We start from the raw sequence: 22277 nt of genomic DNA, 5'->3' as shown, positions 1-22277 counted from the left end.
AAGCAGAGGCCCACAAGCCCTGCCATAGAGAGACTGAATTCTACCACTTTTGCTCAGTGTGAACTGGTCCTAAGGCTGCATCCAACTTCTGCAGTTGCAGGAAATCAAATGATGAGCGTTCAGGTTCGGAAAATGTTGCTGAACCCAAAATAGTTTGACAGGTCCGCTCAACACTACTCATGAAACTGGCCCCTTGGCAAAGGGCCCCTTGTTCTTGAGGTCATAGAGATGCATCTAATGGACGTTTATGGAATATCTTGTGGATAGATATTGCAGGTGGTAGGAAACATCGAGGATGAGAAACTTTTGGCCCACCAGCTGTTGCAAAACTACAATTCCCAAAGCTTTACTTTCTAGGCATGATGGAAATTGTAATTTTGCAACTGCTGGAGGTCTGAAAATTCCCAATTTCTGATTTATTGGTAGATCTTGATGTGCACACTACAGAATCCCGACGGAAAACCAGTTGCGGATTCCGCAGCTCGCACCCGCTTGTGTTCATTCTTTGGAATATACGGCGGAATATGCCGTGCATAGAATGGAGTCTATGGCACGGGCGGAAATGCCCGCGAGTGGGTGCGAACTGCGGAATCCGCAATGCGTTTTCCGTCGGGATTCCGTAGTGTGCACATACCCAAAGGCTTTTCTCCTGCAAGAGCAAGTCTCCCATAGGGTTTACAGTGGGTGAGTGAGTGTGTGTTGACTAGTACTTTTTGCTAGGTAATATACTGTACATTCTAGCACACAGCATGATGGAAATAAAAGAGCAGCATGACCAGGTATACCGTTTTACCCCTAGACTCCCATATGGAATAATCTGGTTATTCCCTTATAATCCAGTGCTGGGATTCATTCTGTTGGAATGTGAATTACCAGGAATTCCAGGACACGGAGTCCCAGATTAATGAAGTTTTAACATAATGAGAATGACATCAATCATATGAAATAATTGTGCGGAGAAAAACAGATGGGGGAAAAGTTGGATTACAGGGAAGTCATATTAATGTAACAGTTTGTTCTCTAGTGGAACCGAATAAGCCAGGAGAGCGCAAAGAACGACACTGTTACATGTACAATGGATGTTTTTATGCAAATATAATCTGTTCAGTAGGTCATGGTTATCTCCGTATCCCTTTCATGCCAGATGTCCTTTAACTGTCGACACAAAGCTTCTTTTAGGCTTAGCATTCTCATGCCCGAACCAATTGAAGGCGCCTATTTACATCCAATGCAGATAATACAACAAGGAATACATTACACAATGAGAGTGTGAAGAAACAGAGAAAGCCGGGAGATTATAAGAAAAAAAAAAAACGTGTAAAAGACGGCAATGGAACAATGCACTGTTCACAAAAGATCGGTCCGCTGCTTATTGTACGCTGCATAAAGTAATTGCCATCAACAAACTCAGCTCAGCGTTAATGCAGAGCCAAGGGAAATTACTCAAAATGTTCTCTTTAGGACGTTGTATATTAAAGCCAGGGAATGTCAATGTGCAACAGATGGAGACGTTTATCTAATACAGTCAAATGGGAGATGGACCATTTTTGTAAAGAATTATGTGCTAGCAGTACAAAAGCAAACTTTACGCCTTTACTGACTGACATGTTTAAGATTATGGTCAGTATTTTTAGTTAAAGGAGTACTCCAGCAATTTTTTAAGCTTAATTAACACACATTACAAAGTTATATAACTTTGTAATGTGTGTTAATAAGCTATCTGACTCTGATCTCCCCCGTTGCACTTACCGATTCTGCTGCAACTCAGTCCGTTTATTGAATCAACACATTAATTTGTGTGGGGAGGGGAGGAGAGTGCAGTTGCGTCCGAGGCAACAGGCTGTTTCACGTGCAAACCGCACGCATCTTCCGGCCTGAGGAGGGCCTCCTTAACCTTCCATCTAAATGCCATAGGTAAAAAAAGCATTGCCTACTGGTCTCTCCCTGTAAATAATGTAAGGCACAGACAGTATTCCTACCCTGTTTCACCCTGTAACTTCTATACGTAAATATAGTGCTGCCTTCTTGTCCCACCCTGTAAATGATGTAGGCACAAGTAGTACAGCCCCTTGTATCTCCCTGTGTGAAGACTGCATCTTCCTATAAATGATGTAAGCACAGATAGTACTGTCTTCCTGCAAACCATCTTTTTTTTGACTGATTGACGGGGGTCTCTTAGATGGCCGTCGTTTTAAAGCCAAATAACGGCCATATTCTGCAAATATCTGATGTTATTTGGGCTCAAAATGATGACATCCTAAAACGTGGCTATCAAACGGCCAAGAAGAAAACTGTATGAACATCTTCTCCCTGTATATGTGAAAAGTCATCTGGCATCCTCTCTAGTTCATTCACATGAAAACTGGCAGAACTATAAGAGCTGGAATTATTTTACTTGCACACAATACGTCCCAATATAACATAAGCATTATTACAAAAATCGTAAGATATGGGCAGGGGAAACATCTCCACTACGTACTGACTGAACACAATTAAAAATTTACTGAAACATTTATTTCTTTTTCAGCTAAAAGAATAAAGTAATAAATACAAAACCTTATCTAAGGAAGTGGTGACGTCACTACATGGATATTCATAGGCAACAAGCTAAGCAACAAGACTCCACATTAATCTCATTTTTTTCCTGGGCTTGGTAATAAAGTGACACTGGGATAATATAGGGTTATGCTCTGCGGAGTCATAGAAGGTGCCAACAGCATAGCGTCTACTGGTGGCAGCCGAGTACTTGACGTTTATCTCATAGGTCATCATACAGAGGATATTAATCCTTTAGGATCAAAATGTGTTCATCTAGGTATCAGCTGGCGCAGGAAGTCCCATTAATGATGGAATTAATTCCTACTTTGACGGTAATAGTCGAGTGCTAACAAACCTTTACCTTCAGCGTCTGAGGATTTACAACAGCGTCTGAGATTTTAAAAGGGCAGAAGATTAACAGTCTCTGCAGTGTCTTCTACTGATGTGTATAACTATAGCATGAGCATTAGTACTAATGGGACTACTTGTCAGGGGCTGGCGGGCGCGCACTGTTCCCCGCACTGCAGGAGCACGTTGCCGGCTCTCTGGAGGCGCCGATGGCGTCCCCGATGACTGGCCTGGCTAGTTGTTAGGGGTGCGCCAATGGCGTCCCTGGTTATTGCTGTAGCTTCACCGCCCCCAGCTGAACGGCTAAAAGGTGTCTGCAATTTAGTAATGCTGACTGGAGGCCAGCACCGCCAGTCAGCTCTGTTTGGGGGCTGGAGTCTCTGCCCCAATCACGCCCTGGGGCTGGGACTCCAGCCTCCATAAGACTACTGTCCCCATCATGCTCCCTTGTCTGCAATAGCTCCTCTTTAAAGTGTGACTAAGCTAATGTTATTTCCTGATTGCTATTCCCTGGTTTCCACAATCTTTTGCTTGACTTGACTTTTCTGCCGACCACTGAATTTGTACCACACCGACCAACTGTTACCGACCCGGCTTGTTCACTTAGAGACTATTGTGTTTGTTTGTCTCGTCCGTGTTTCTGCGTTACACCAACTCAGGTCAGGGACTGTCGCCCAGTTACCCGCTGCCACCTTGGGCAGATAGAGGTTAGCAGGCACAGACAGCTGGGCGGGTGCCAGTGCAGGGCCTCACCTGTCCAGTGTCTCCAAGTCCTGTCCTGACACTACTCTAATTGATAATTGCGACATAATGACTACTTGCTAAAACATAATTTTAAAAGGGTAATGAGGGTGCAGATCAGTAAATAAGACCCCAAACTAGGAACATCCCCATAAATCCTTTACACTCTCTCATATATAGTTTTTTAAGTGTGGAATTCTCTAGAGAGCCTACAATTGGTAGGGTGTAATAAGAGGTTATTAAAATGACAGGTCACATGGCCTCTCAAATTGTTTGTATCCTATAGTGGCATCAATAAAAAAAGGACTTTTCATCCCACAAAAAAGGCCTCAGCTCTGTAGAGGTTTGGGCTCGCCAAGGCTTGTAGGCCCGGACGTGTGCCCTGGTTGACCTGGTGTGGATACTGGCACTCAGTAACTCATAACAAACTTGTGGTACGGTTTATTGGTTACCCATAAAATTACCTGTGCATCGGGACAAATAGAAATCTCTATTTTAACACTTCAGTAAATATCCATTATATGGAAAAAGTAAGAAACAATCCCAAAATATGTGAAAACTTCATTAATTCTCAAAGCATCGTCCCCATGTTACGTGATTTATGTCTAACACGTCGCTGACATGAACTGATGGGTCCCAGAGGATGGTATACTAATACGGCTTCATTAATTCACTTATGGTTGACATTTGATACGTCGTAATGAAAAGTCCCTGAATTAATATAACAATCAGACAGATGGCATGAAGCTTGTGTGAATCGGGAGTGACACAAACGTGATTCATGTAATTACATCCATAATGGATCTAAATGATAATGCAATGTGCCAGAATCTGGAGAAGTTTTGGGTGAGCCGCATGTGCCTTTAATACCTGTTATGTTGATGAGGGGCTTTCACAAATACACAGAATATGACATTCTGAGATGACGAGGGAGGCCGGCTTACCAAGACCCGATAGTACAGTGAGGGTGGCAGAGACATATAGGCACAAACACAAACAGTTAGGTGCTTTACTGGAAAACTTCTCTAGGGCTGCATCTAACTTCAGCCACTGGTAATCAAATGCAGAATGATCAGACTCGCTCCTATTCGACGGAGCGACGGCAGCAGATCACTGCTACATCAGTCGCTTGTTTTTCAACATGTTGAAAAACAAACAACTGCAACGATCAGCTGACATGAACAATGTCGGCTGATCATTGCCTTCTATTCCATGGGACGATTATCGGCCGTGACGGCCAATATCGGTCGATAATCGTTCCGTGAAATAGGGCCTTAAAAATGTGACCCTCTGACCACCTACTGAGCTGGCAGCACCACTTGATAGTTCTCAATGAAAGCATTAGGAACATTCCTTTGTTGCGTGTACCTGTGGTTTTATTTTCATAAAAATATATTTATGTGAATTGTGTCAAAGAGGCGGAGCCTATCAGGCCCTGAGCTAAAACCACAATGTCTGACTATATTGTATGCACAGTGTAAGTTGCTGATTATGCCTGGGGTGGTATACAACATAGTAAGGCATAGTGGTGCTAGGGCCCAGGGAACAATAGGCTCCACCTATTTGACATTATTCATAGCCCAAATATATCATATATTTTTATGAAAATAAAAACAGAGGCAACAAAGGAATGTTCTGAATGCTTTCATCGATAACTATCCAGTGGTGGTGCCAGCCCGGAGGTCACAGATTCACTTTAAGTGATCTTCCTGAAGAAATTGCTCTTGATCTCACCAGCACCCAGTCCTCTGACCAGGCGCAAACTTTCCTGGCAGAAAGACAGGCAATTGACACATGGACTTCTTGACTCCAACCAATTGAGATGTATAAGGCGCCTTGATTTTCAACCACTTACCACTAGACTTGATTCCAGTATAGAACCCGTCTCCTACCTAAAGACAATGGGTGATCCCCCCCCAACATGCTGCCCCAATAGAAGATCCTATTGTCGTAACTTGTTATCACAGCCGCTTTTCTGCCAATCAATGAACCCAAACCTGCACGGACACCAGTAGTGGATTATCATAGGGGCGTTTCGGGTGGTAGCCCGGGGCCCTGAGTTCCTGCGGGGACCATGACCACCCAAAAAGTCTTATACTTTCAGTGGTGTACTGTCTCCTGGCTACACTTCCGCCATAATTTGCAAAAAATCTTGTTTTTTTTATGGCAATTTTGCACAAATCAGGACATCAGGACATTATCTATACTGTGCTATGAACACCATGCTAGTGCTGCCATAGTTACAGTGGGTGGGGGGGCCCAAGCTTGGTGAACAGCCCGGGGCCTATGGTATTGTTAATCCGCCCCTGACGGACACTTCTGGAAAACGCCAATACATTACATAATCCAAGCAAGAAAACGTTTGTATGCCTCTGCGTAAGATCAGTAGAGTATGGGCACTGAATTGTAGATCCATATGAAGATGAAGACATTTTATGGTTGGTGGAAGGGAATCTTAACTGAACAATCCCAAGGGTTTAGAGAAAACCATGTAGTATAAAATTATAAGATTAATAACAGAGTATCGGACTGAAGGAAATTTTCTACTAAAGGTTTAGACAGATGCCATTGGGCTGTAAGACAGTAATGGAAGAGACTAGAGATGAGCGCAACTCGAGTCTGATTGTTTGGCATTTGAATTAGGGTGGCTGAAGTTGTTGGATGCAGCCCTAGGGAGTTCAAGGAAACAGCTTATGGCCTATGGTTGTGTCCATGTTTTCCCGGACTCCCTAGGGCTTTTCCCAACGTCTTCAGCCACTGGTAATCAAATGCCGAATGATCGGACTCAAGCATCATCAAGTTGCGCTCATCTCTAGAAGAGATGCGTGTTGATATAAAACCCAATGTGGACTGGAGGTGGAGGTTGTTTTGAAGGTTCGTTGTGACTCCGATACGGGAGTTGTCATACCAACTTGTCTACCTTACACAAGGAATGTAAACTGCGGACTATAATAAGAGGCAATGTTCAACAATCTAGAACTTCATGTTTATAAAACTTCTTTTGTATATCGAATGCTATTTCCATAGCAGTTATCTTGGAAAAGACACTACCCTTCCTATTTTTGGGAGATCATTTTTCTTGTTTTGTTTGTACATTTTTGTGCTAGTAAATCTGAGAAGAATATAGAAGGTGTCTAAGGGTACTATTACACCAAGCAATTTTCCGACGACTAACGATAAACGATCTTAAACGACCGCTAAAGCAAACGACCCGAAATCATTCGCCCAAGTACATGAAACGATGATCGTTATTTATGATCGTTCTTGCGGTCGTTTAGTCGTCGATATTGCGTACGTTTCAGCTGTGAATTCTTATTCCACCGAACGATATGCGAACGATGAGTGAACGATCAAACGATAAAAATAGGTCCGGATCCTATTAAACGATCAATGATTTCTTGTTGGTCGTTTAATCGTTGCCTGCTATTACACGAAATGATTATCGTTCAAATCCGAACGATTTAACGATTTTTCAAACGATAATCGTTCCGTGTAATACCACCCTAAGAGAGTCTCAGACCTCATGCACACTGCTATCGCTATCACCTCAGAGTTTTACAGAATCGTAACAAGGCTCCATTGGGCACCACTGCCGAGTAGTTGATAGACATCCGCACTACACAGTGAATGGGGCAGGAAGCAGTCTATCTCTGTTCACTGTGTAGTGACTGGACCTAGTTAATGCATCTCAGCCACCATTCACTTGAATGGGAGTGGAGCTAAAGTCACACATCAACACCATTACCTGATGAACAGAGCCAACACAGTAGGGTTATAGGTTGAACTAGATGGACTCGTTTTTTTTCAACTTTATTAACTATGAAACTGCTTCCGACCCGATTCACTGTATAGTGTGGGTGCTGAACAACTGATTGGCAGAGGTGCCAGTTGTAGGGAGGATAGCCGAGAATAGGTCATCATTATGTTTTGCCTGGAAAACCGCTTTAAAAGCAAACCAGTCATAAAAAGTGCAGTATAATCTGCAGAGAGAATGTTATACAGAAGGTGGAGCTGAGCAGTTTGATATAAAGATATAGTTCTGTGGGAAAAGTTCTAAGATAACTTGTCTTCATATAAACATCTGCTTATTCTAGGCTATGTAGTCAAATGGGCGGTCCTAGTCAGTGATTAACAGCTATATTTGTATAAATGCCTGCATGTTAAGAGCTGTTAACCAGTGATTAGGACCACCCACTTGACTACTTAAGCCCAGAATAAGCAGAAATTTACATGAATGAAAGACAAGTTATCTGTCAGTGACGTGGGTGCGTCAAATCATGTGATCGCCGGGACCCACATCACAGACAGGGGCAGAGGTGGTGGCTTGCTTATAGGAGAAGAATGCTTGGTCGGCCCTTAAATCATCACAGCACGACGCGTTGACTCAAGATGGCCGCCGGGCCAATGTGTTGACACAATTAACAAAAAAAGATTAAGACTAATGGACTTCCAGCTGGGGGCGGGACGTCCTGGACGCCATGGATGCCGGCAAAATGTGATGTGGTGCTAGATTTAAAAGAAAAGTCAGTGCCGCACTTCCCCTTTAATAACAGTCTTTGTTATACCATCAATTATTTGTTGCTAATAATTACCTGACACGGAGACAATAATATCACATAATATAGTTAAACAGGCAGTGTAAGCGGTATCAGTGCCCCCACCATCGCCTCTCTCTACTACAGCGGTTACATCATGTAAAGGGTCTCAGACAGGTCACACTATTCTGGATTAAAAAGTATTGATCATGAGTCGGAGATTCATCAGGACTCCGACTACTTGGTGTCTCTTGTACAGAGATCATTCTGACACTGGAGCTTCTGTAAGACTCCCGGATAGAGAGGCCGGGCAGGAGACAACTTCCTGAGAAGTATGAGCCAGCACCATGACCTTTGTCAAAATAAAAAAAAAAGTCAGATCTGCACTTTTGTTTGCACATCTGCTTACTAAACAACCCCGAATACGGAATTAACAATCCAATATATGTCAGTCAGTCTATGGCCGTTTCTAAAATCAGCTTATTTGCTGTTCTATAAATCTAGGTTGTCCTTTAAAGTGGTTATCAAGTGCTACAAAAACATGGCCACTTTCCCCCTCTCTTGTCTCCAGATTGGGTGGGGTTTCAAACTCAGTTCCATTGAAGTAAATGGAGCTTAATTGCAAACCACACCTGAACTGGAGACAAGAGGGGAAAAGTGGCCATGTTATTGTAGCGCTGGATAACCCCTTTAAGGAATATTTCCAGCTAGCAAAGTTATCTAGAAGAGGATACAGGGGATAACAAGCTGATGGGTGGGTGTCCGTCCACAGGGTCCTCACCGATTAGGACAACAGAGGAAAACTGCACTACACTTTATTCAAGGAAGTCTCAAACTTTGGGATCTGCTTAGGATTGTGGACCTCTTCTAACAAAGTATTTAGTTGCCAGAACCAAAATGATCATTCGATTTGTGGGAGAAACTAGAAGCAAGTGTTTATTTTTCCTTACATCAACCACGGGGAAATTAAAGCGTTACACTGTTCTTATTAAAATTAATGGTCTGTCCATAAGATTTAGGTGCTGAGGGGAACCCCCTCTACTTACACAGAATTCCCTAATAATTTAAGACTGGACAAGGCTGGAGAAGATTTTTTTGAGGACCCAATGTAAAGAGATAAGATGCCAGGGACAGAACAGTCTGACATATTTGACACTCTTGATTTATGGGAGATAAGTTGCCGACACGTATCCGGCAGCAGATTATTCCGCTCTCCGTTTTCAGAATACACGCATGCTTAACTGAACAGATCTCGCATTTTCATGGGGTTGGGGAACATCCAAAGAGATATCTGTCAGCTGAAAGGATGTTCGGCCTACAGACATGTAAAATATATGGCCAGTTTACGAATACAGCTAGACATTATTATAAGACTACTAATCCTATCAATTTACCACTTTCTTGTTTTAATAAGTGACAGGACCCGGCTGTGTATAGCACTGATCAGAGCCGGGGTCCGGGAACAGCAATTCCTGACAAATGTTAATAGCAGCAGAGGGCCCACAGCATTAGTTGGGCCATTTACTTCCTTAAAAGTGGTTATCCAGCGAAAATCTTTTTCTTTCAAATAAGCTTCAGAAAATTTGTAATTTACTTCTATTTAGAAAGTCTTCCAGTACTTATCAGCTGCTGTATGTCCTGCAGGAAATGTGGTTTTCTTTTCAGTCTGACACAGTGCTCTCTGCTGCCACCTCTGTCCAGAGCAGGAGAAGTTTTCCATGGGGATTTGCTAATGCTCTGGACAGAGATGTCAGCGGAGAGCACTGTGTCAGACTTAAAAGAAATCAACTATTAGGATATGAAGGGAGTCCCCAGAGATCATGAGAACAAAAGGGGTCTCTTTCCTCTGCGGTTTACACTATGCACAGTAATTTTGATTCTTTTCTACCGTTTGCTTACAAAGTTGAATCAGATATTTGGTAGCAAATCCCTAAATAGCACTAATATGCCCCCCCCCCCCTTCCTTGCATAGGGGAATCGGCAAGAATTCATGCAGGTCTTGGTTTTGTGTAATGGCAGGGACTTGGAGCATGAGCTGCATGCTGCACAGAGTAATCCAGAGGAAGTGAGATACAAGGGACACGTCCGCTGGGAAAAGCCAAACATGTATTTTAAGAATTACATTTCCTTTCAACAATAGGCTTCAAAGGAATGCCTGCACGTCTCCTTACAAAACCGATATCGTACACGACTCTACATGATGGACCGTTTTACTGAGCAGAGCCTGAAAAAGCTCTCTTCCATGAAATTACTATTCAGGGACATCTTTTGTTTGAACCCTGCATATGCCACAGGATATACAGTCCCCCGATATACAGTACCATCCATGTAAATCCATTGGGTGTATGGCAAGAGAAGGGCTAGCCATTCACCCTTCTTCTGGATACCATGGCCAGCTTATACACATTTATGACATGACTGTGACCTATGACTTATGACCCATTCCCCCTTTAAAGCAAATATCATGTGACTTATGATGTATCATTTAAGCAGCACTTGTCATGTAATATGGTTGCTAAAATTGTCCTGTGTTATTTTAAATCAAAGCCTTTAGGAATGTATAGATATATTTTTTACATACATATCCTGCAATTTTGGTTCACCTATTAAGTGAAAAGTACAGAAAAAGTTTAACTTGAAATGCTAAAGTTATTCAGCATATTGCCAAGACCTGATGCCAAGTGCTTGTATACAGGAAGGAGGATGATACAGACACAAGGCAAGGCTGAAAATACACTTCCTGCCATGTCTATGTGAGATAAACAGAGTCCTGTCACCCTCTGCTCCACTTTTCTTAAGAGCATCTTCAAAGTGCACAGAGTGTCAGTATAAGTACTGCATGTACATAAGCTTAGTGGTAAAATAGAACTTACAACTTGCACAAAGAGGCTGCACATACCAAGTTATCATGCTTTGAGATTACATTTATTAGAGCCGAAGTCTCCCTTAAAATAATGCATTTTCAAATGTCCCATTAGAGGATATGAATATATATATATATATATATATATATATATATATATATATATATATATATATATCCTGAAACGCTGCATGTAAAACTAATAACGATCCAGTTTGGAATGATGTGGTCAGGCCTGGACTGAAAATCTGGCAGACCGGGCAAATGCCTGGTGGGCTGCCCAGATTGCCAGTCCGTGGGCCACCTTGGCTGCATTATAAAACTTTTGGAATTTTCTTTTGGGAACAGAATTACATCCGCCCTTTTCTATGCAATTTAGCCACCCCCCCCCCTCACACTTAAAGGCCACTCACACGGCCTCCAGATGGCTGCTCTGCTCCTTTCAATGACGAGCTCCGGTCCCAGTATGTCCAAGTACAGAGAGCTTCCGATGCAGGCAGCCTGATACACTGCCTGCAGCGGAAGTTGACTGCTTCAGTGCTGAGGCACCTGCACTCCTCTCCCTTCCTGCTTGGCTTCATGATGCCAGCCTCAAGTCTTCTACAACATGCAGAGGACGTCGCATGTCTGGAGCCAAGTAGGAGAGTAGAGAAGTGCAGGTGCTGTGAAACTGAAGCAGTGAACAGCAGTAGGTCCCTGTAGAATCCTAATTTCAAAGAAAGTCCTGAGCTGGGATGCATTCTAGGAGCGTAAAAGAGGCGCTCGCCTACGTCGTTGCACAGTCCCATTTTGCGTCATGTAAGAGGACCCTTACTGTGTTACTGTGGTAGACCTAGCCTTACCTAGAGCTGGACCTGTAATTCAGGGCTATATCGCTTGCATTCACATATACGGCTTGTCTTGCCATCTGGCTAGAGGATTGTATTGGCCCCCACAATTTGTTTGTTCCGCTACATCCCTGCATTATTCACGATACCCGACTAAGGAGTCCTCCTCCATCTACTGCATAGTGCTTGGCCTTATAAATTTGCGAGAAAGTCAAGCGAGTGGGACAGAGGCATTCCGTAAAATATTGGGGTCACAGACTTGGCTTGTTGAGCCTGGTGTTTCGGTGTGCTTTCTACTGTGGTCATTTTAATTGCTTTTTTGATTTCTATTGCTTTTTTTATTATTCTGACAGTCTCTACACTGAGTCTGTATACTGACAGACTCTGTACTGAGTGTCTGAAGCCCGTGGCTTTGGTATGTAAAGTAGGCAATGTTCAGAGGAAAAGCACATTCTATCATACATGTACATGTAGCTGTCTCTTTACATTGTAAAGCAAATTATAAAAGTTTTTTTTTTTTTATATGAGGACCACCCTGGTATATAGGCGTTACGATAAGTTACAGTGGAAAGCTGCTCTGTAAAACGATTTATCCATTCCTTAAAGGGTTTATCCAGGCTTACAAAAACATGGCCGCTTTCTTCCAGAAACAGCACCACTCCTGTCCTCAGTTTGGGTGTGGATTTCAGTTCCATTGAAGTGATGTTCCATAGAACAACTGCAAAGTGCTTCTTACATCAACAGAAGACCAAGGCAAGTTATAAGCAAATGTCAAACCTACCTCAATGGGTGTAGAAGTGCGTGCTGCAGGAAGTCTATATGGATGTCGTCCAAGAAAACGCCACTTGCATGCTGCAGAGAAGGATGAGATTAGGATTAACTGTTACAGTGCTCGGTATAGATGGGATAGTATAAAACAAAGTGTCACTGGCTGCACAACTACTGTAATAAAGCTTAATTCTTTATCAGTACTTATTTCCCAAAAATAGAGTATACTCAATGTCACCAACATGCAACTTGGTCATTTAATAACCATTCTATACATATGCATGATATGTCTGTCTGGAATTAGGTACCTGGAGTCATTGTGGTTTTACACAGCAGCTCTTAGTCAAGGAGTCACGTCTTTGCATTCATTTCTTCCCTTGCTGCAAGCACGCCTCATGTCATGGCAGACAGAGCTGTCAATCATCAGCCAGGAGGCATGCTTGCAGTAGGGCCTGAGATGAATGCAATCACACAAATGTATAGAATAGGCATTAAATGACCTACATGATCTCACACTACCAGCGGAACTCCTCTACAGTTATACACAGAAACATATAAAGACAATATATTAGGCTTACAACTAGAGATGAGCAAACTGGGTTCGGGTTCGAGTCGATCCGAACCCGAACGATCGGCATTTGATTAGCGGGGGCTGCAGAACTTGGATAAAGCTCTAGGGTTGTCTGGAAAACATGGATACAGCCAATGACTATATCCATGATTTTCACATAGCCTTAGGGCTTTATCCAACTTCAGCAGCCACCGCTAATCAAATGCCAAAAGTTCGGGTTCGGATCGACTCGAGCATGCTCCAGGTTCGCTCATCTCTAATTACAACACTTCCATGTAGCCAAGGCTTAAAAGTTTCATATACATACATTATTTTGCAGTTGCCCCATATACTTCCCTCCTATAATGAAGAGCACCCCCCTCCTCCACCCCCTACTGTTATTGAACGTATTCCCTAGATTGAGGACTTCTAAGAAGTCTTCTTGTTCTGTCTCCTGGCTTGCACAGTTACGTTATATAGTAAGTGATCAATGAAAATTCATTAAGTCTAGACACTGAGCTCAGAGCTTCAGCCTTACATTACTCCGGTGCCGTCATATGCCTTGTACTAAGAAAAAACAACATTATAGATCTCCTGTCCCAGAAGAACCACTTTTCAGAAGTGAATTGATTAAAAGTAACTGAACATTTCTTTTCATTTCCCAAGTGTCCAACCTTCATTCCTGCTGCATATCATTTGTGCCTGGCTCTATATTTAGGAAGCCACACATTTGCTGGCTCTCCGTAAAGTGTCTGACTGATTCTCAACTTCTGGTATTGGCCTGATTTGTGGGAAATTCTTTAAAAAAAATGGGACGCCATGAAGTCATATTTTCCCTGTTGAATACATAGTGTCGCCCTACATTTGTGCCTTCAAAACCTGGCAAAATTACAAAAATGTTTGGAAACAGCGCCACTCCTGTTTACTGGCTGTATGTGGTATTGCATTTTTTTTCTAGTTTAATAGGGCCCCTTTAAAGTGAATGTACCACTAAAAGTATTGAAAATGTTTTGTTCATACTAGCTTGCTGGCGCCGGCACATTCATCATGGTGGCAAGGTCCACTGTCTGTACCATTTTCTTATAAGCAAATTCTATTTTTCCCATGTTATACTGAATCTGTCAACAGGAAAACAGGGGAAAATAGGCCCATGGCTAAAAAGAGATTGTTATCCTGATTCTAGGCATACCGTATTTATCTTAATAGTTTCTGAGTGCTGAGATATAAATCATTTTGTTAATATACAAATTAAGCTCAAGTGCCCTAGGGGCGGTCCCCTGCATGATAAAATACAATCCCTTGTCCTATCTAGTAGCAGTCAGTCCCATGGACTAGGTTAGTGCAAGAGGTCCAGGGGGCGATGATAACAATGACACAGGCTGAACTACCTGGGCTCTTGTCATAATGGGGACCGCCCCCTGGGCACTTTAGTCTAATTTACATAACAAAAATGCTTATATCTCACCGATGAAGAGTACTATTAAAATAAAAAAGGTATACCTAGAATCACGATAACTCGCCCTGTCCAGCCATGTGCTTAGTTACACCACTTTAGTCTTGATGACCGGTCGGCTTTAGGAGTAGATGAGAGGAATTAGAGGCTCCAGGATATGGTGCTACAGTTTGTCATCCCTTTGGTCGGATTTTGGCAGCTAAGTGGTCAGATGAATATTATGATCAGTAACCATTACTCCTTTGTATCTGCCATCTGCTGGGCCTCCTGGAATAATTCTTTAACTTCCACTAAAACCGAAGCTTTTATTTAATTTAGAAGTGAATGCACTGCGGAGATAAATGATCAGGGCGCTGCCAGTAGCCTTATCTGTTATGACATCAGCGCCGCAGAGTAGTACCACGAGGACTATTACTAACAGCGTGTTGCCTGACAACAACTAAAAGGTTATCTACAGGGCCTGTCAGCCTGTTTAATATGTTTTTCTGGCGCACAACATAACACTAAACACAGGAATACACGAGCCACATTCTAACCATTTATTTATTGTTGTTATTCTTTTTATCTGGAATTCTGCTAGGAGAATGAGGGAAAGGAGTAACATCATGTACTATATGCAATAATGTACAGTCTCACATACCCTTAGGCTGGGTTCACACACAGTATGTTTCAGGCAGTATTTGGTCCTCATGTCAGGTACTCATAGCAACCAAAACCAGGAGTGGATTGAAAGCACAGAAAGGATCTGTTCACGCAATGTTGTAATTGAGTGTATGGCCGTCATTTAATGGCAAATATTTAACGGCTGTTATGTTGAAATAATGGCAGTTATTTACTGTTATATGGCAGCCATCCACTCAATTTCACCATTGTGTGAACAGATCCTATCTGTGCTTTCAATCCACTCCTGGTTTTGGTTGCTATGAGGACCTGACATGAGGACCAAATACTGCCTGAAATATACTGTGTGTGAACCCAGCCTAATAGGGAATTATGAGTTAACAGGAAGGACACCTTACCCAAAACCCTCATCTAATAGAGAAATGAACAGCTTTACAGTGTCTCTATAGGATTCAAAAATTGGTTTATTGGTTACACAGGGAGCCCATAGACGTAAATGAGAGCTCTGTAATACGCACAGCAGATAATCCCTTTAAGGCTATGTTCATACAACGTATGAGATTGGCCGTTCCGTGACCCTGGCCAGGTCACGGAACGGCCAGTCTCTGTCCGGATTATCTCAGTGGTACTTAAGTACCGGCCGGGTGATCTTTCCGGCCGCAGAGCTCTGATGTGGGCGCATCAGCGCTTGCCCGCATCAGAGCTTACCATAGCCCACAGTGAAGCGAGCGGCCGAAGCCGCTCGCTTCACTGTGTGAACTGACAGGGCTTTCTGCAGCCGGAATTCACTGAATTCCGGCCGCAGAAAACTGACATGTCAGTTTTTTGGGGGCCCGTATGGGATCCCAGCCGGAGCGTATACGATGTGTGTACGCTCTGGCCGGGATCTTATAGCTTAAAAGGCCGTGTTCCACTGCACAAAAACTACGGCCATAGTTGCCATCGGCAACAACGGACGTAGTTTTACGTAGACTGAACATAGCCTAAATATGGATTATTATATAATAAGGAACAGAACATACAATGAAAATTAGTCTGTCCCAATTGTAAGGTATATACAAATAATGTACATAAGACAAATGTATCCCTGCAGTATCCCCTGTTTCATCCCGGCTCAGGTGTATCCATTCATTTCATTATTGCAGCTGGGTCATGTCACCACCACTGTATCTCATAATACTCTATAGTGGGAGTTAGGGGACAGAGGTTCTATGTCACTGATTTATTAGTTATTTCATGAGACTCTACATTCTCTACTTCTATTACCTTCACATTTAGCTATGTTGCTTTTTATTGCTGTGCCTAAGTCATCTTTTTGTTAACTCCAGTGGCATACATGGAACTGGGACGTCATAGCAAAGACTGAACAGTGCCCTCTATTATAAGGCAGAAATTTGGCACCCAGATCAGAAGTGCTTGGCTTCAATACCTTATTGCCTGGAACTTCTAGCATTTCCCAACTCCATTAATTTGCGGAGGCATTGCACAGATAGTTAACCAGCAATATCCTTCAAGGGACAACCCTTTTAATTTTAAAACTAGTTATAGGACTCTAGAAAAAAAGGGGGGGCTAAAAACAGCACTGCTTTTGTCCAGGAATTGTGTTTGGTATTGATCTCAGCCTTTTTTAAAATTGTTATGAGTTGTAATGCCAGTCACAGTATTTGAACAAGAGTGGTGCTGTTCTTAGATTTCTTATAACTCATATGAAAGAAAATAAATAAAATTAAAAAAGTGCCACTTTATGGGCGTCATTTTTGAAAACCTATATTCAAAATGTGAAAAAGCCTATGAAATCCCAGCATAAATGTGCCATGGCCCGGGATTGCTAGGTGGTAGGAGCAGTGGGCTGGTTGGTGTTTTACTTGGGCACTTGTCACTATGGCCTGAAGTGGTGAAACCCACCCCCCGCACACACTGGCACTGGGATTTGTAAGAGTAGCAGGTACAATGGAGTCCTGAGTAATCTTCAGTGCAATACAGTAGGTTTTGTAAGAGAAGCCAAAAATAATCAAAACCGATAATTTTCTCTCTCCTGATGGACAACACTGAACATTTAGCTTGGGTGCTTAAAGTGACGATAGTAGGTTAAAAAGTGTAGCAGAGTTGAATTCGTGAAGTAGTGTAGCTAAGTTGAGTTGGTTAAGGGACTGTCTTGGGAAACTTGCCTACATAGTACAGTACTTTGCTGGGATGACTTGTTGTGACTTGTGTAAGTGAAGAAGGGAACTCCCGTACTCATGGTTGAGGAGAAGAGATGAAGAAAACCACCTTTCGCCAGAAGAGCCCATCAAGTATCAGGTCTGGTAGTAAGAGTCCTAAGGTTGAACAACTGGGCAAAGTCAATCTCTCAAGATTACCTGGGTAGGCTGAGCAAGATACAATAGAGTACGTCAGCTTATGCTATTTGCTCCACTGCAGACTAATCCTGTCTTTGGATAGTCCTGACCACTTTTTGCTATCCATGACAAAGGCAAGTGTCTCTCTCTCTTTCTCCATACGCCAGACAAAAAGACCCTCCCACCAGAAACTAAGTATCCTAAATGGGGTGACCAGGACTAACCTCCTATTGGTGGGGAAAATGGCAGAAGGAGTGAGGTGTAAGAGTGTGATAGGAGATAGAGTGTCAGGCACCCAAGCTAGCGATGGGACAGAACAGCGAAAAGTAAAGAGACAAGTTAACCCTTGACATTCCTTTAGCTGTGCACAGAGAAGAAGGGAGAGTGAGACACCAAGTGGTGATGGTGAAAATGACACCTATCATCCCAGAGTGCGACACCTGACAGATACACCTTTTGACAGGTGGAATAAAAAGGTTAGCACTGTACACCTGTACTGGGACACTACAAATGCATACCATGCATCCTCAGAATTCATTCTGGTTATATAAGAATATTCAGAGGCCGTCCATCATAAGCAATTCAGTCTGTTTTAGGCTTAATATGGATTACGAGGAAATCTCGCATTGTTTGTGAGCGGGGCGGGCGGCGCGGGTATGACAATTCGTGTTTAGACAAGTTCACATTTAATTACATACAGTAAACAGATTTCAGGATTTACAGGAGATAAATTGAGATGCGGCAACAAACACAACATTTCGCAGCAGAATCGTGTCCAAAGGAGATTAACAAGGAGAAGGTCTGACTCATTTTTACCCTCAGGAGGGAGACGGAGGCAATCAGGATTTCCATGAATAAAGCAGGTTTTGGAGATAAACCTAACAATGGGCATGAACAATATATTCTATCCATTCATCGGCCATATTATACATCTTTTCTGAGTCTGTTGGATCTACCTTAGAGACCGGCAGACTCCATAGGGTGTTTAAAAAAAAAAAAAAACTTATGATAGGTAACATATTGACATCATATTAAATTCGGTTTGTGAGACCTTGACCACGTATATTAGTTGCTTTTACCAGAAACAGTACCACCCTTGTCCTCAGTTTGTGTGTGATAATGCAATCCAGTTCCATTGAAGTGAATGGAGCACAGTTGCTATACCACATATAATCTGAGAACAGTTGTGGTGCTGTTTATGAAAGAAAACAGGCATGTTTTTCTAATTCTGCATAACCGCTTTAAATTTCAGTGGACTATTGCTGTTAGTTGGGATACAGCATACAATTAACTACTGTCGCTCCGATTGTGCCCATGTAAAAAAAAAAAAAAAGGCCAGTTCACTTTGACACATTTATGTTGCCCTTTGAGCAAGAACCTGTACCAGGATACTATTGTCCACTCTTTTAGCAAAGATGACTCACAGAACTATCCCCATTAAAAAAAAAAAAAAAGTTTGTTGCAAAAACCAACACCATAAGGATGCCCATTTATGAGGGGCTTTTCCAGACAGACTGGCACATTTCAGACATATAGCATAATGTCTACAATTCAGGGCATTTTATACACATGAAATGCATTGGAACCCTCTATAATCCATCATCTGAATAAGCTCATTTTAACATTAAGTGGCTGGACCCTCAAAGTGTTCTTTTTGGTCTAAATAAATTTGCGACCTTACAATAACTTCAAGGGGTTAGCTGGGGAGCAAAATAAGGATGAAACCTTCTGCTGCCAGACGTTTACTGACAAAATGTGGAGGGGCAGGTGCTTATTCCGATCTTGGGCAGGCAAAACCATGACTGCAAGCAATGGTCTGGATATGCACCCGCTTCACTCCACATCTTGGAAGACTTACTTCCAAGATGTATAATTGTCAAAAGTGAGTGCTGGGGAACAGAAAGCTTCAGCCATCTTCTGTTGCCCATAAAAACCCTTTAAGGACTATGGAGACTGCTTTTACACTCATATTGCAGCCGCATTACCTCTAAATCTTGAGGGTAGTTGTTCGGTACCACTGAAAACATTACATTTACCACAATTATTAGTCCCTGATCCTCTACAGATGATGATGGTACAACGTAGGCACTGTGGAGATGGACAACCTTTCATTCTATAGGTTTAAGCATGGAGCTTAGAACTGACATCACATTTCCATAAATGCTCGAGGCAATGTGTTTTGGTCCTTCATTAGTGTTTCCAAGATGGACAGGGACTAAATATGTTGTGCTATATAAATGGAGAACAAGATGTAATAAGGTTCTGCTGAGACTACTGAGCATATGGAGGAAGGCCTTTCTATGTATACTGGCAGAATGGGAGAGACCCATTGCGAGTACTGTTAGAAGGTCTATCTTTGACCACTTGCGCAAGGGGAGAAAGTTCTTCTATGACTACTGGGGGAAATAGGAGGGCACTGTTTTAAGCTCAAGTGAGTTTGAGTATAAGGGGATCAGGTATAAGTACTTTGTAAGAGGAAGGAGGCACCGCTACAATTACTAGGGAAAAGGGGGATGGGCTGTTCTATAACTACTTAAAAAATGGGAGGGCCCCCCTATGAGTACTGAAGGAAGAAAAAAAATCCTGGATGGAGATGGAGATGATGGAAGAGGAGGAGGAAGAAGAGGAGAAAGAAGAGGAGGAAAAGGAAGAGGAAAAAGAAGGAGAGGAAGAAGAGGAAGAAGAGGAAGAAGAGGAAGAAGAGGAAGAAGAGGAAGAAGAGGAAGAAGAGGAAGAAGAGGAAGAAGAGGAAGAAGAGGAAGAAGAGGAAGAAGAGGAAGAAGATGTAAATTTTACACAGTTCATGAAGATTAAATTTTGGTTGGAATTTATTGTTTTTTATGAAAATACCCCCACCAGAGATTCATTAATCTTTTACATCTTCTAGTTCGATCCATTGTTTCCCCAGAATTTAATTTCTCAAACGTACTCTCGTTTCCTTTGTGGTTATTAAATGTTAGTAAAGGACTTATCTAATAGAAGCCCAACTAATCAAAATACAAGACTAAAGTTTCAATCAAGGTTACCAATTCCACCCCTAGGGAAACTCGCGCTGCTTGAGTGTCGGCCCCTGACTGATTTGCTGCACAAAATGTGACACTTGCATCAGGAAATGGCAATAAGAAACACTAGAAGAAGCTACAGCGGGCATTAAAGTGATTGAGCGCCGAAGAGAAGAAGGGAGCCAAGATTAAGGGAAATAGCTGCGGAACACCGCCTGTTGTGCTGTAAATGTACACATTATCTACAACCTCCATTACTTCTATAGCACGACGGCAGCTTAAAAACATAAAAGGCCTTATTAAATTAGGAGATGAAACAGAAAAAACATTACAGGAGTCTAGCGCACATCTCTCCGAGCATCAAACACAAGCAGAAACGTACGACTAATCCTCAGCCGACGCTTTATGTGCTTTGCAAATAGGGATCGTGTTTGTACAGAAAAAATTATGTGAATAAAAACAAACATGTAAACTGTTACCGGGTCTATTGTACTAAATGTATGTAAGCAAATAATGACCATGCAGGTGTAACAGGCCAAAGAATAATCCCAGTCCAGACTATACCTGGGGTTAAAGCTGCCTAGGCTAGATTATTTCCCGGGTGTATTTTGGCCTAGGCTAGGTAATAGCCTGAGTGTATTTTGGCCTAGCCTAGTTTATACCCTGGGTATATTTTGGCCTAGGCTAGATTATTTCCTTGGTGTATTTTGGCCTAGGCTAGGTTATACCCAGAGTGTATTTTGGTCTAGGCTAGATTATACCCCTGGGTATATTTTGACCTAAACCAATTCATACCCCCTTAGGCCATATTATACCCCCCATGAAATCAGTAGCATTGAAAGATAGACACAAGAATTCCTTTATTGGCTATTTAATAAGGCTATTTTACACCTCAGGATATATTCTGGCCTAGGCCAAACTATACCCTGGTATAATCTGGGTGGGGGTTAATTTGGCCTGCTACACCTTGACGAGTATGTGCAGCTAATCTATATAAAAAGTTGAGTAAAGGCTCTTCTACATGGCGCGACTAGCACCGCAATTAAATGCTTACCAGGGAGATTAGCGCGATCAGTGCTCGCTTGCAAATCATTAACAAGGTGTAATCGATCAGGTGGTCGGGGCACACAACAGAACACTGGATCGGTTGTGCAGCCTATTAACCGCCTCATAGTTCACTTCTCATTACTTATGTAATCCCATTACAAAACATGAGCAGCCGACTAGTGATAATTGAAATGCGGGAACAGAGGATGCGATAAGCTATTGATCCAGTGATTACTTATTCAACAAATGATCTTTGTCCCTTTTACACAGACCACTCATCAGTGAGGGTTCCTGCCTGAAGATAACCGGCCCGTGGTAAAGGGGCATTTCAGAGATTTTTTTTTAATTTTTCAAATCAACTGCTCCTAACGGTCTTGCTGGACCCAGGAGTAAACGGCTAAGTGCACGGGACTGGCACCAAGGATGAAGGTACTTCCCTGTGCACAATAATGAGCTATGAGGAGGTTAGATTCGTCTAACCTGCTGACAGTTCCCCTTTAATGACACAACCCCCTTAAGCATTACAGTCCAGACGGAAGTCATAAGACTGTCTACAATAAAACACAGATGTGCCGGGTCTCCCAGAGTTGCTTTCCGCTTTGACCAAAAGATGAAAGTCCTGGAGAGAAGACAACCTCCTTCCTT

The 22277-nt window shown here is 42.5% G+C and overlaps 1 protein-coding gene across 1 annotated transcript in view; it reads right to left on the bottom strand.

Moving 5' to 3' along the window:
• Positions 1-22277, bottom strand: part of HPCAL1 (hippocalcin like 1) — a 113083-nt gene that overhangs the window by 28506 nt on the left and 62300 nt on the right. The window contains exon 3 of the mRNA XM_069975724.1: positions 12634-12704. The gene's annotated coding sequence lies outside the window, so the exon portion shown is untranslated. The remainder of the gene's footprint in view (positions 1-12633; positions 12705-22277) is intronic.

The sequence above is a fragment of the Dendropsophus ebraccatus genome, chromosome 6 (assembly GCF_027789765.1).
Source record: "Dendropsophus ebraccatus isolate aDenEbr1 chromosome 6, aDenEbr1.pat, whole genome shotgun sequence".
NCBI lineage: Eukaryota > Metazoa > Chordata > Amphibia > Anura > Hylidae > Dendropsophus > Dendropsophus ebraccatus.
The sequence above is the reverse complement of the archived record's forward strand: the minus strand, read 5'-3'. Positions and strand labels throughout refer to the sequence as shown.